Source organism: Hyperolius riggenbachi, chromosome 5 (genome assembly GCF_040937935.1).
Source record: "Hyperolius riggenbachi isolate aHypRig1 chromosome 5, aHypRig1.pri, whole genome shotgun sequence".
Taxonomy (NCBI): Eukaryota; Metazoa; Chordata; class Amphibia; order Anura; family Hyperoliidae; genus Hyperolius; species Hyperolius riggenbachi.
Window position 1 is genome coordinate 28,054,424 of NC_090650.1, and position 13,644 is coordinate 28,068,067.

The 13,644-nt window shown below is 43.6% G+C and overlaps 1 long non-coding RNA gene across 1 annotated transcript in view; it reads right to left on the reverse strand.

The window, feature by feature from the left end:
- Positions 1-5,122: 5,122 nt before the first annotated feature.
- The window catches only part of LOC137518053 (uncharacterized), a 53,815-nt gene continuing 45,293 nt past the window's right edge, over positions 5,123-13,644 (reverse strand). Inside the window, exons 3-4 of the long non-coding RNA XR_011020733.1 lie at positions 6,736-6,787; positions 5,123-5,778 (exon numbers count right to left, since the gene is read on the reverse strand). This is a non-coding gene — a long non-coding RNA (uncharacterized lncRNA). The remainder of the gene's footprint in view (positions 5,779-6,735; positions 6,788-13,644) is intronic.

Sequence of the window (13,644 nt, forward strand, 5' to 3'; positions counted from 1 at the left end):
TCAGCAGCTGAGAATTAATCAGAGCGATTAAATGCTGCAAGTGGCTGTCGTGTGCTTTGCCAGTAACCCTTCCAGCGCCACACCAAAACCATCACCCAAAAAAAACTTCACGGCACCCGGCGGGAGAAGCAGCAGCATCGGGAGGGCAGCCGGTGGAGCGCCACGTAATAACAGACACACGTAGCACAGCAGTAATAACATGATAGTAGCACAGAAGAGTAGAAAGGCACAATAACACACACACACCACGTTATAACGGGACAATAATAGGCTCACACGTTATAATAACACAATGATAACAGACAAAACATCAAAGAACCGCAGTCAATAACAGGCCGGGCGTTATAATAAACGACACAGAATATAGTATTAACAACAACAACGACAAACAACATTTGTAAAGTGCTTTTCTCGCGCAGGACTCAGATGCGCATAAGCATGGCTCAGATTAGTAAGTGGTGGATTGGTAAATTTTGGTACAGATGAAGAATTCTACAAGTCCGCAAATGCCAGGCTAAACAGGTGGCTTTTCAGTCTGGATTTAGATAACTTCTGGGATGGGGCTGTCTTTACTGGGTGTGGTGGGGATTTCCAAAGGGTAGGGGCAGCATGACAGAAAGCTCTGGCTCAAAAGGTTTTGAGATGCACTCCGCCTAACGCAACACCACCTAATATTATAATATCATAATAACTGATAGAAATGTATAACACAATAATAGCATAAAGCGCCTCCACACTTATCTCTGCGATTTTCGTCTGCATTTTTCCACTTCTTTTCATATTTGTGATTTTACGTTTTGGGACTTTTTGCATCAGATTCTTTTTTTTTTTCCAGATTCAGATTTTTCCAAGAAGTTTATTTACATGAATTTGTATGTAATTAACGTTACATTCACATTTGCTATTACCAATGACTTTCATTGTATTATTATTATTATTAGTATTTTATATAGCGTGTAGCTGTACAGAGTATATAGTCATGCCACTAACTGCCCCTCAGAGGGGCTCACAATCCCTACCACAGTCACGTGTCTATGTATGTATCGTGTAGTGTATGTATCATAGTCTAGGCCAATTTTAGGAGGAAGCCAATTAACTTATCTGTATATTTTTGGGATGTGGGAGGAAAATGGAGTGCATGGAGGAAACCCACACAGACACGGGGAGAACATACAAACTCCTTGCAGATAGTTCCCTGGCTGGGATTCGAACCAGGGACCCAGTGTTGCAAGGCAAGAGTGCTAACCACTACGCCACCATGCTGCCCATTGTATGCGATTTGCACGTCTGTTCCGAAAAAAAAGGCCTTTTTTTCTCCTGCAGACAATCTGGATGCAAAAATTCAAACAACGCATGTCAAATGCAATTCCATTAAGGGCCTTTTTCCACTAGCCTGCGATTTGCGAATTGCTTCTGATCGCAAATCGCAAGGTACATTAAACTAATGGAAACTGCAGCAGCGATTTTGGTCAAAGCGCAATCGTCGTCCTGCTGCGTTTTGCATGCGATTGAGCTGGACTATAATGAATATAGTAGCTCAATCGCAATCGCAATTGCATGGTGGAAATTTAAACGCGATTGCGATCGCAATCGCGATCGCATTTCATAGTGGAAAAGAGCCCTGACTTGCACTAGATGTGTGGCAAACATGAGCAAAAACGCAATTCGCGCACAAATTCTGTCATGTATGAAAGGCCCCTTAAAGAGACTCTGAAGCGAACAAAAATTGCTATTTTTACCTGGTAGTTCGCTTCAGTAGTCTCAGTAGATGTAAACCGCAGCAAAACGAGGGGTTTAGACCCCCCAAATCCCGGGGAAAACATCCATGACCATCTTGGTCGGGGATTGTGCTGCCTTGAGAGGCAGAGCTTTCAGCTGTAGCTCTGCCTCTACTTGTCACAATCGCCGTGTGGATCTCCTCCTCTCCCTGCCCCTCTCTGTGAAGGGAGAGTGAGAGCGGCGGGGAGAGGCGGCGATCCGTGGCGATTGACATCAGTAGAGGCAGAGCTGCAGCTGAGAGCTCTGCCTCTTTCAGGAAGCGCCGGCCGGATTGCCCCCCGGGGATTTGGAGGGTCTAAAGCCCTTGTTTTGCGGCGGGGATGCAGCGGTTTACATCTAATAAAGGGAACTGAAGCGAACGAGCAGGTAAAAACAGCAATTTTTGTTCGCTTCAGTCTCTCTTTAAGGGGAATGATAATAACAGAGAAGAAAAAAGAGCAGATTTGCACCAACACTAATCTAGTGTGTTATTATCCTTTAGGTAGGGGTCACACTCGCATTATGTGCGAAAACGCACACCATTTTTGGTAAGTGTGACCCCTGCCTCAATTATACGAAGCAGTTACCGGTACTCCCAGAAATAAGGCCCAAGGACAGCACCGCTCAATCTATAAAATGCTCAATCTATAAAATAAATCTTTTTAAAGTTCACAAAAATCAATACATACAGTCATAAATACATTAAACACAATTAAAAAGTCATAGTCAAGTCCAAGCATTTCATGGCATTATTAATTGTTACATCGCACATAATATATGTAAGAATAATACACCTGATGCAGACCTTTAATGGTTTTGTGCAAATAACATTCACGAGGCATATAAATGTTCTCAGACCATTATGTGGTATTTGCCCGTCCAGCAGGTATACATGATAAGGTGCAATAGTGCTAATTCATATAAAAAACAATTCATTAAAAAAAATGCTAATTTTGTGCAAAAAAAACATAAACTGAAAGTTTTAGCTGGGGTGGAACAATATACCAATGTAAATAAAGTATATATCAGTATTTCTACCAAAGACCCATGTTATATAGGGAATAAAGGGAAAAGAAATGGTCAGGGACAATAACAATACAACAATACATTAAAGGGAACCTTAACTGAGAAGGAAATGGATTTTTACTTTTAAAATAATACCGGTTGCCCGACTCTCCTGCTTATCCTGTGACTCTAATACTTATAGGCACAGCCCCTGAACAAGCATGCAGCAGATCAGGTGCTCTGACTGAAGTCAGACTGGATTAGCTGCATGCTTGTTTTAGGTGTGTGATTCAGACACTACTGCAGCCATATAGACCAGCAGGACTGCCAAGCAACTGGTATTGTTTAAAAGGAAACCTCCATATCCCTCTCAGTTAAGGTTCTCTTTAACCTATTTTGGTTCCTGGACGTAGTTTCTACGTCCAGGAACCATGCGCGCTACCGCGCGCTCCCGCGGCCGATCGTGCGTGTGCACGCGCACTCCCGGCCACGGATTCGGTAGCCAAGGAATCAATGTATCGGGCTATGGTGCCCATTCACTGATTCCTCTCCCCCGCTGAAAAAGCGACAGCTTCTCTCGGAAGCTGTGCTTTTTCTGGCTGTCTCCTTCCCGATGCGTCACTCTAAGCGCGTGCTACGCTTAGAGTGACGTCATGTAAACAAACTCATGGCCGCCATCTTGTGGCCAAAAAGTAATACTACACCTGAAAAATTTTTTTAAAAAAATTAACACACATTTACATTATAAATCTATTGTTTACCTCCCACCCTCCCAAAACTACCCAAATAAAATGTTTACTATAAAAAAAAAAAAACCATTACAATAAAAAAAAAAACCATATAAATATTTACCTAAGGGTCTAAACTTTTTAAATATCAATGTAAAGATGAAATATTTCTATATATTTTTTTATTTTAAACTTGTAAATAGTGATAGATGCAAAATGGAAAAAAAATGCACCTTTATTTCCAAATAAAATATTGTCGCCATACATTGTGATAGGGACATAATTTTAACGGTGTAATAACCAGGACATATGGGCAAATACAATACATGAGTTTTAATTATGGAGGCATGTATTATTTTAAAACTATAATGGCTGAAAACTGAGAAATAATGAATTTTTCCATTTTTTCTTATTCTTCCTGTTAAAATGCATTTGCAGTAAAGTGGCTCTTAGCGAAATGTACCCCCCAAAGAAAGCCTAATTGGTGGCGGAAAAAACAAGATATAGATCAGTTCATTGTGATAAGTAGTGATAAAGTTATTATTATTATTATTATTTATTGTATTTATAAAGCGCCAACATATTACGCAGCGCTGAACATTAATTTAGGTTACAGACAATATTTAGGGGTGACATACAGCAATATGACATTACAGGAATACAAGAAAACCAGATCACACACCATAGTATGAGTACAAGGTAATGCTTAGTCAGTCACTGGATGGAGCATGGAGATTAGGCAGGTTAGGTTCACTCAGATGCATAGCATGGGTGCACAGTAATGGAGGTGCAAGATCAGGTAGGACACAAAAGGAGGAGGAACCCTGCCCAAAGGCTTACAATCTAGAGGGAGAGGTAAGGACACGAATGGTAGGGGACCAGAGTTCAGCTGTAGGTTTAGAGCACTTGTGAGGGGTGGTAGGCCAGAGTGAAAAGGTGAGTTTTGAGGGCTTTCTTGAAGATGTTGAAGGAGGGGGCTGCCCTAATGGGTGGAGGTAGGGAGTTCCATAGTGTTGGAGCAGCTCTTGAGAAGTCCTGGAGGCGTGCATGGGACTGGGTGATGCGGGGGGCGGTTAGGCGAAGTTCATTGGAAGAGCGGAGTGAGCGGCTAGGTGTGTACCTCTGAGTAAGATCGGAAATGTAGGTTGGACAGGTTTTGTGGACAGATTTGTAGGTCAGACACAGTATCTTGAATCTGATTCTGGACTGGATAGGAAGCCAGTGGAGGGATTCTAGGAGCGGATCCGCCGTGGAGGAGCGATGGGAGCAGTGGATAATTCTGGCTGCCGCATTCATGATGGACTGCAGTGGGGCTGTTCGGGTCATAGGGAGACCAGACAGCAGGGCATTGCAGTAGTCAAGGCGGGAAATTATGAGGGCATGGATGAGGAGTTTGGTGGTGGCAGAGGTCAGGAAAGGGCGAATCTTACAGATGTTACGAAGGTGGAAGTTGCAGGACTTAGTGAGGTTTTGGATGTGGGAAGTGAAGGAGAGTGCGGAGTCCAGGGTGACACCCAGACAGCGGGCTTGAGAGGTAGGGCGAATGGTAGTGTGGTTAACAGTGACATGCACATCTGGGAGGTTCGTGGATGGCCGGGGTGGGAAGATCATAAATTCAATTTTGTCTAGATTTAGTTTCAGGAACCTTGCGGACATCCAGGAGGAGATGGCTGATAGGCAGGAGGAGACCTTGTCCATGGTAGTGGTGGATATGTCAGGGGTGTGGAGGTAGATCTGGGTGTCATCTGCATACAGATGATAGTTAAAACCCATGGAGGAGATAACCTTACCAATGGAGGATGTGTATAGGGTGAACAGTAGGGGGCCAAGGACCGAACCTTGGGGGACTCCCACCGAGAGTTATAGGCTAATGAATGGGAGGTGAACATTTCTCAAGTGAAAACGACGGAACGCGAATGGGTTAAGGTAGATTAATATATCCCAAATAGAATATTATCCAGGAATATCCGCTCCTTAAAAAGAAACTTTACCCATGAGTGAACTTCATCCCAATCAGCAGCCGATATACCCTTTTCCCAAAATAAATCTTTACTTTTTCTCAAATACATCATCAGGAACATCTGTATGGCTAAAATTGTGATGAAGCTCCTCCCACAATGTGATGTCAGGGCCATGGGCTTGATAGTTTCCTGCCTGTGAACCTCGTTGCATTGTGGAAAATAACGGCTGTTTCCAATTGCCAAGCATAGCAGTATCTCCCTCTGTAGAACTCTCAATAAAGAAACATTCCAATAAGATCACTCGACAGGACTACAGATGTGGCCACCTGTGATAAAATTCAGAATATAAATCAGAGAAACGAAAGTTTTTACAATGAGCGAACACTGAGTAAGTAATTTATAAATGAATATTGTAACAAAATAAGATTTCAAGTAGAGCAGGCACCATAAATTGTAAATATAGCTTCTTTTATTGGTCACATGTGATTAAAAGCAGTAAGTTAACAGGGCTGGATATCGACCAAGGCCCCCTAGGCCGTGGCTTAGGGCACTACAGCAGCAAGAGCACCAAAGCAGCAGGCTAAACTGGTGCAGCATTTGCAAGCTTGCAAATGCTGCAATGCAGGGAGATCAGGCGAGCGCCTGACAGTGGTACTGTGCTGCTAGCCGCCTGTGCAGAAGCCACCTTGCTCACTGTGCACGTTTGCATTGTGGCTGGTGGCTATGGAGACGGAAAGGAAGAGGAAGCTTCTGCACTGGAGACGAGCGGAGAAATTACCGTAGTGACACTGATGGATGCTGCAGTGTGAAGGTGAGCTGGCTACCCATACTGAAGGGGACTGGGAAAAGGAGGGATTAAGTAAGTCATCTGGCTACCTATACTGGTGGGAAAGGGGGGAGGGGTCATCTCATCTGGCTACCTATACTGGGGGGTTCATCAGGTATACTAGAGGGAAGAGGGGAGGAGTCATCTGGCTACCTATACTGGAGGAAAGGGGTCATCTCGCTACCTATACCAAAGGGGGGTGGCTGGTGACAGTGGCCTTGGGCGGTAAAGAGTACAAATCCGGCCCTGTAAGTACAACGACACACCACTGTTTGCAGGATTGCATTCCTGACAACTTGAAAAAAAGAGCGAGGGATGCTCGAAACAGCGGTCTGTCGTTGTACTTACTGCTTTAAATCACCTGTGACTAATAAAAGAAGCTATATTTACAATTGGTGGTGCCTGTCGTACTTGGGATCTATATGTGACGGCCCCAGTGGTGTGGAACGCTACTTGCCTGGGCACACCTTTCTCTTCTTCATGGGTGCTGTCCCACTTCCTTTTTTGTTCTGTAACAAAATAAGCCATTTTATTCATCATGTTATTTTCACTACAGGTACTCTTTAAATAGTTATGGCAAGTTCCTCTTTAAGGGGACCAGTCTGTTCCTGTACTGGTCCCCTTATGCCTGGTAATAAACCTGTGAGGCAAGAGTGACCAAGAGTGTGTAGTCTAGATGATCACAGGGCTTCACCAGAGCGCCCTGAAAGACGATGGGCTTTGCTGCCTAGTGCTACCAGATTACACTGAAGAAAAACTCTAACAGTGGTGGAGAGAACAGGTGACACGACAATGAGGAGAGCAATCATTAATCAAGGATAGTCCGAGTCAAAAGGCAGGGGATGACTAGAATCATAGACGGGGTACAAGCCCAGGTCAGTCTAGGTAGCAAACAAACAATCTTGAGCAAGAAACAATCCGGGTCGGGGCAGGTGGCAGACACAAAACACGCTAACAGGCCGGGGTCAATACCAAGGAATGTAGAGCAAGTAGTCCAACAAGCTGGGTCAGGATCAGAGGTCAATCAGAGCAGAGTGATTAGCAACACTAGGGTCACGCAAAATCACTAAAGCTGACAGAGGAATCGGCACCAAGGCGCAGAGCAGGATGCCTTTTAAAGGCAAGTTCTGTTTGGTTTGGTGCGTGATTTCACATGTCATGTGCGCAAACGCAAGAATCTGCGCATGTGCCCACAAACCCTAACGCCATGCCGCTCACGTGTGCCTATGCATTCAACCACAGGCAATGCCAGATTATGTGTATTTTGCTGGAAACAGTAGCAGATTATGTGTGTTTTGTGGAAAACAATGTCAGATTATGTGTATTTTGAAGGAAAAAATGTCAGATTATGTGTATTTTGCGGGAAACAATGCCAGATTATGTGTATTTTGCGGGAAACAATGCCAGATTATGTGTATTTTGAGGGAAACACTGTCAAATTATGGGCTTGATTCACTAATACAAATAGCATGCCTTATCAGAGTTGGCACATCTTATCAGAGTTAACATACCTTATCAGAGTAGCACGACGACTGCTACGAACTTATGCCTGCTAATTGGCAATGACGAGAGCTCCACTCGTCCTGCCCTGAGCCCTTGCGGGTCCAATCACTTTAAAGGACATTATCCACACACTTTGATTGGCCCAATAGGCTGCCTGTCACTTGACAGGAAACTTAGTTGACAGGCAGCCTGTTGGGCCAATCAAAGTTGTAAGATTGTTCAAAATCACCTCCCATTATTAAAAAATGGTATACCAATTTCAAAGGGTAAAATCAAAATCAATGGTTAATCTCGGTAATTAACTATTGAACACCTGTGTTATGCAATGATCAAAAAAATGCAGAGGTGGGAGTATCTCTGTGCAACATAGAAGAAATAAAAGAGCCGATCTGCTGCAACACTATGCAGTGTGCTATCAGCCTTTCAGTATACAAATCAGTTATAGTCCCAAAAAAGATGCAAAGAACCGGCACTGCAGATCTCAGTGAAAAAGTATCATCTTTGTTTAGATTGCTTATAAGGAGGATATATCGGGTATATATGCTGTACAGTTGCATGCTCAGGCCTTGAAGACAGAACAATTCAATCTATATATATAAAATCGGATGTATGTATGTATGTATGTATGTGTGTATGTGCCGCGACCACGCGAAAACGGCTTGACCGATTTGAACGAAACTTGGTACGCAGATACCTTACTACCTGGGATGATATGTTCTGGGGGTCTCGCGGCCCTCCTGCACACCTGGGCGGAGCTACAAACAGCAAATCAGATTCCACCCATTCAAGTCAATGGAAAAAATGTAAAAGGCTGCCATTCTCACAGTAATCGAGCCACAGTCCCCACACTTTGCACAGTTGGTCACTTGGTGACCGAGGTTACAAATCCAGGAAAAGTGGGTGGAGCATAAAACAGCCAATCAAATTTCAGCCGTTCATTTTAAATGGGAAAATGTAAACTGCAGCCATTCTAATGGCCCGTACTCACGGGCTGCAGAAGTTGCCTGTCGCCAGCACACGTGAGCGTGTGGGCGACAGGCCGGCGACAGCTTCTCTCCAGGTCCCTCCGCGTACACACGCGGAAGAGGGACCAGCGGCGAGGCGGAAGCTGTCACCGACGTTCCTCCTCCCCCCGCCGGAAGCTCCATATGATACAATGGAGGTTGCTGTCGCTAGTCCGCGTACTCACGCGGACTAGCGACAGTTGCGGGGGAGGTGCGGCGGCGACTGTCGCCATGCGATTGAAACTTTCAATCGCATGGCGACATGAGCGGCGGGCGACAGTTCGGGGTGCGCGCGCGTGCGGCGGCCCATACTCACGAGCGACCTGTCGCCGCAACACGCGCGCGCCGTGTGTTGAGGCGACAAAAGTCCCTCGTGAGTATGGGCCATAAGACTGTTAATCGCAGGGTTCTCAAACTTGCCACAGTTGGTCACTGGGTGAATGAGATTAAGATTCAAGAAAGTGGGTGGAGCCTACAACAGCCAATCAAAATTCACCTATTGATTTTCAAGGGGAATATTTAAACTGCTGCTATTCTTACACTTTTAATGGCAGAGGCTTCAAACTTGCTACAGTCGGTCATTGGGTGACTGGGGTCAAAGTTCACTAAAGGGGCGGGGCCACATACAGCCAATCAGATTTCCTTGGTGGATAAACTGCTTCCATTCACACATTTTTGATGCCTAGAACCTGACAGCTCACAAAATTGGTCATTGAGTGACTGTGTGTCAAGGTTACAAAAAGTGGGCGGAGCCAAAACAACTTTTACTGGGAAAATATAAACGGCAGCCATTCTTACACCATTAATGGCAGGGTTCTCAAACTTTGCACAGTTGGTCATTGGGTCACAGATTAAGATTTTGGAAGGTGGGTGGAGCCTACAACAGCCAATAAAAATTCCCCTTTTGATTTTCAAAGGGAATATTTCATCTGCTACCATTCTCATATACTGGTAAAAGCAGATGGCTCAAACCTGGTACAGTTGGTCACTGGGTGATTAGGGTCCAAATTCAGGTAGGGGGCGGAGCCACAAACAGCCAGATTTGTTTATTTTTCAATGGGAATATACAAAGTATTGATACCAAGGATCCCAAAGCTGATAAACTTGATAATTGAGTGACTGTATGTTAAGGTTAGAAAAAGTGGGCGGTGCCAACAACTTCATTTTTTACATTGCAGGGTTCCCAAACTTTACACAATTGGCCACTGGGTGACTGGGATGAATATTCAGAAATGTGGGTAGAGCCTACAACAGCCAATCAAAATGTACCTATTAATTTTCAAGGGGAATATTCACACTGCTACCATTCTTACACTGTTAGTGGCAGAGGCCTCAAACCTGATACAGTCAGTCATTGGGTGACTGGGATCCAAATTCACTAAAGGGGTGGAGCCATAAACAGCCAATCAGATTTGTTAGATTGATTTCAGCCATTCTGTTATTGCCAGGGTTCTCAAACATGACACAGTTGGCCACTGGGTGACTGTGACTAATATTCAGAAAAGTGGGTGGAGCCTACAGCAGCCAATCAAAATTCACCTTTTGAATTTCAAGGGGAATATTTACTTTGCTGCCATTCATGCACTCTTAATGGCAGAGGCCTAACATCTGCTACAGTCAGTCACTGGGAGACTGAAATTTAAATTCTGAAGGGAGCGGGCCAAAAACAGCCAATCAGATTTGTTTAATTTCAATGGTAAAATGCAACTTATTGATGCCAAAGACCCCAAAGCTCATAAACTTGGTCATTAAGTGTCTGTATGTCAAAATTAGAAATAGTGGGCAGAGCCAAAAACAACTAACTTTTTACATGGGGAAATGTAAACTGCAGCTTTTCTTACACTATTAATTGCAGGGTTCTCAAACTTCACACAGTTGGTCACTGGGTGACTAGGATTAATATTCGGAAAAGTAGGTGGAGCCTACAAGAGCCAATCAAAATTCACCTATTGATTTTCAAGGGGAATATTTACTTTGCTGCCATTCATGCACTCTTAATGGCAGAGGCCTAACATCTGGTACAGTCAGTCACTGGGAGACTGGGGTTTAAATTCTGAAGGGAGCGGGCCAAAAACAGCCAATCAGATTTGTTTAATTTCAATGGTAAAATGCAACTTATTGATGCCAAAGACCCCAAAGCTCATAAACTTGGTCATTAAGTGACTGTATGTCAAGATTAGAAATAGTAGGCGGAGCCAAAAACAACTAACTTTTTACATGGGGAAATGTAAACTGCAGCTTTTCTTACACTGTTAATGGCAGGGTTCTCAAACTTCACACAGTTGGTCACTGGGTGACTAGGATTAATATTTGGAAAAGTAGGTGGAGCCTACAAGAGCCAATCAAAATTCACCTATTGATTTTCAAGGGGAATATTGAAACTGCAGCCATTCTCACACTGTTAATAGCAGAGGCCTCAAACCTGCTACAGTCGGTCGTTAAGTGTTTGGGGTTCAAATTCAGTAATGGGGCAGAGCCAAAAACAGCCAGATTTCTTTGGTGGATAAACTGCTTCCATTAGCACAATTTTGATGCCAGGAACCCAAAAGCTCACAAACTTGGTCATTGAGTAGTGACTGTGTGTCAAGGTTACAAAAAGTGGGCGGAGTTAAAAACAGATTTTTCTGGGAAATTGTAAACTGCAGCCCTTCTTCACTGTTAATGGCAGGGTTCTCAAACTTAGCATAGCTGGTTACTGGGTGACTGGGATTAAAATTCAGAAAAGTGGGTGGAGCCTAAAAATGCCAATCAAAAATCCCATGTCAATTTTTTAAAGAGAATATTAAAATTGCTGCCATTATTGCACTGTTAATGGCACAAGCCTCAAACCTGGTACAGTTGGTCATTGGGTCACTGAGGTTCAAATTCAGAAAAGTGGACAGAGCCACAAACAGTGAATCAGATTTGTTTCATTTCATGGGAAAATACAAATTATTGATGCCAAGGACCCCAAAACTCACAAACTTGGGCATTGAGTAGTGACTTTGTGTCCAGGTTACAAAAAGTGGGTGGAGCCAAAAACAAATTTCACTGGGAAAGTGTAAACTGCAGCCCTTCTTACACTGTTTATTTCAGGGTTCCCAATATTTGCCCAGATGGTCACTGAGTGACTGAGATTAATATTCAGGGAAGTGGGTGGAGCCTATAATAGCCAATCAAAATTCACCTGTTGATTTTCAAGTGGAATATTTAAATTGCTGCCATTTTTACACTGTTAATAGCAGATGCCTCAAACCTGCTACAGTTGGTCATTGGGTGACTGGGGTTCAAATGCTGGAGAGGGGTGGAGCCACAAACAGCCTATCTGATTTGTTTAATTTATATGGGAATATACAAATTATTGATGCCAAGGACCCCAAAGCTCACAAACTTGGTCATTGAGTGTTTGTGTGTTAGGGTTAGAAATTGGGCGGAGCCAACACCAGTCAAATACATACACAGGCAACGCCGGGTCATCAGTGGGTGGAGACAAATACAAATTTCACTGGGAAAATGTAAACTGCAGCCATTCTTACACTGTTAATGGCAGGGTTTTTAAACTTTGCACAGTTGGTCACTGGGTGACTGGGATTAATATTCAGAAAAGTGGGTGGAGCCTACAAAAGTGAATCAAACTTCACCTATTGCTTTTCAAGGGGAATATTTAATTGCTGCCATTCTTGCACTGTTAATGGCACAGGCCTCAAACCTGGTACAGTTGGTCATTGGGTGACTGGGGTTCAAATTCAGAAAAGGGGGTGGAGCCACACACACCCAATCAGATTTGTTTCATTTCAATGCAGATTATTGATACCTAAGACCGCAAAGCTCACAAACTTGGCCAGTGAGTAATTGTGTGTTAGGGTTAGAAAAAGTAGGTGGAGCCAACACCAGCCAAATACATATCCGGGCAACGCCGGGCAATCAGCTAGTATAGTATATGTAGAGAATAGGTCGGCACATGCAAAGAAATCAGCATAAAAGTAGCTTTATTTATCCGGCTAATGCAAGAAGCAAAAAGCAGTCAGCAATAAGTACAATTGTACAAGTAGTCCTACCCGATATTTAATAGCTGTGGGGTGAGGTGGGAGCGATGGGGGCCGCCTTGCGACCGTTTTGCTCTCCTGAGCGTCTTCAGAGGCAATGCGCCTCTACTTGTACAATTGTACTTATTGCTGACTGCTTTTTGCTTCTTGCATTAGCCGGATAAATAAAGCTACTTTTATGCTGATTTCTTTCTTTGCACGTACTGACCTATTTTCTACATATACTATACAAATCAGTTACTCACAGACAGTGGCGTAGCTATGGATCACGGGGCCCATTGCAAATCTTTCCTAGGGCCCTCAGATGGAGGCACTCTTAAGTAATGCCACCTGCCTCTACTCTATGGATATGAGTTAATTAGGCAATTTACATTCCCATGCAATCAGCACTGCACATAGTTCATGGGCACTGCGACACAGTCAGTGGGTGGAGACACAAAAACGTTCATAGTGAATACATTAAGTACCACCTGGCCCCCCTATGCTCCAGGGCCCCATAGCAGCTGCTATGCCTATTGCTACTTCCCTGATCACAGAAATAAGGCCCAAGGACAGCACCACTCAATCAATACAATAAGTATTTATCAAGGTTCAGAAAAATCAATACAATCATAAATACATTAAAAACAATTAAAAAGTCATAGTCAAGTCCAGGCATTTCATGACATCATTAATTGCTAACATCACACATGGTTTATGTAGGAATGATATACCAGGGCAAGTATAGATGATACGGCCTTGCTTGAGGTCACCTCTTTTGTTAATGGTTTCCTGCTAATAACATTCACTAAGCACGTAAATGTCTTCATACCATTATCAGGGGCGTAACTAGAA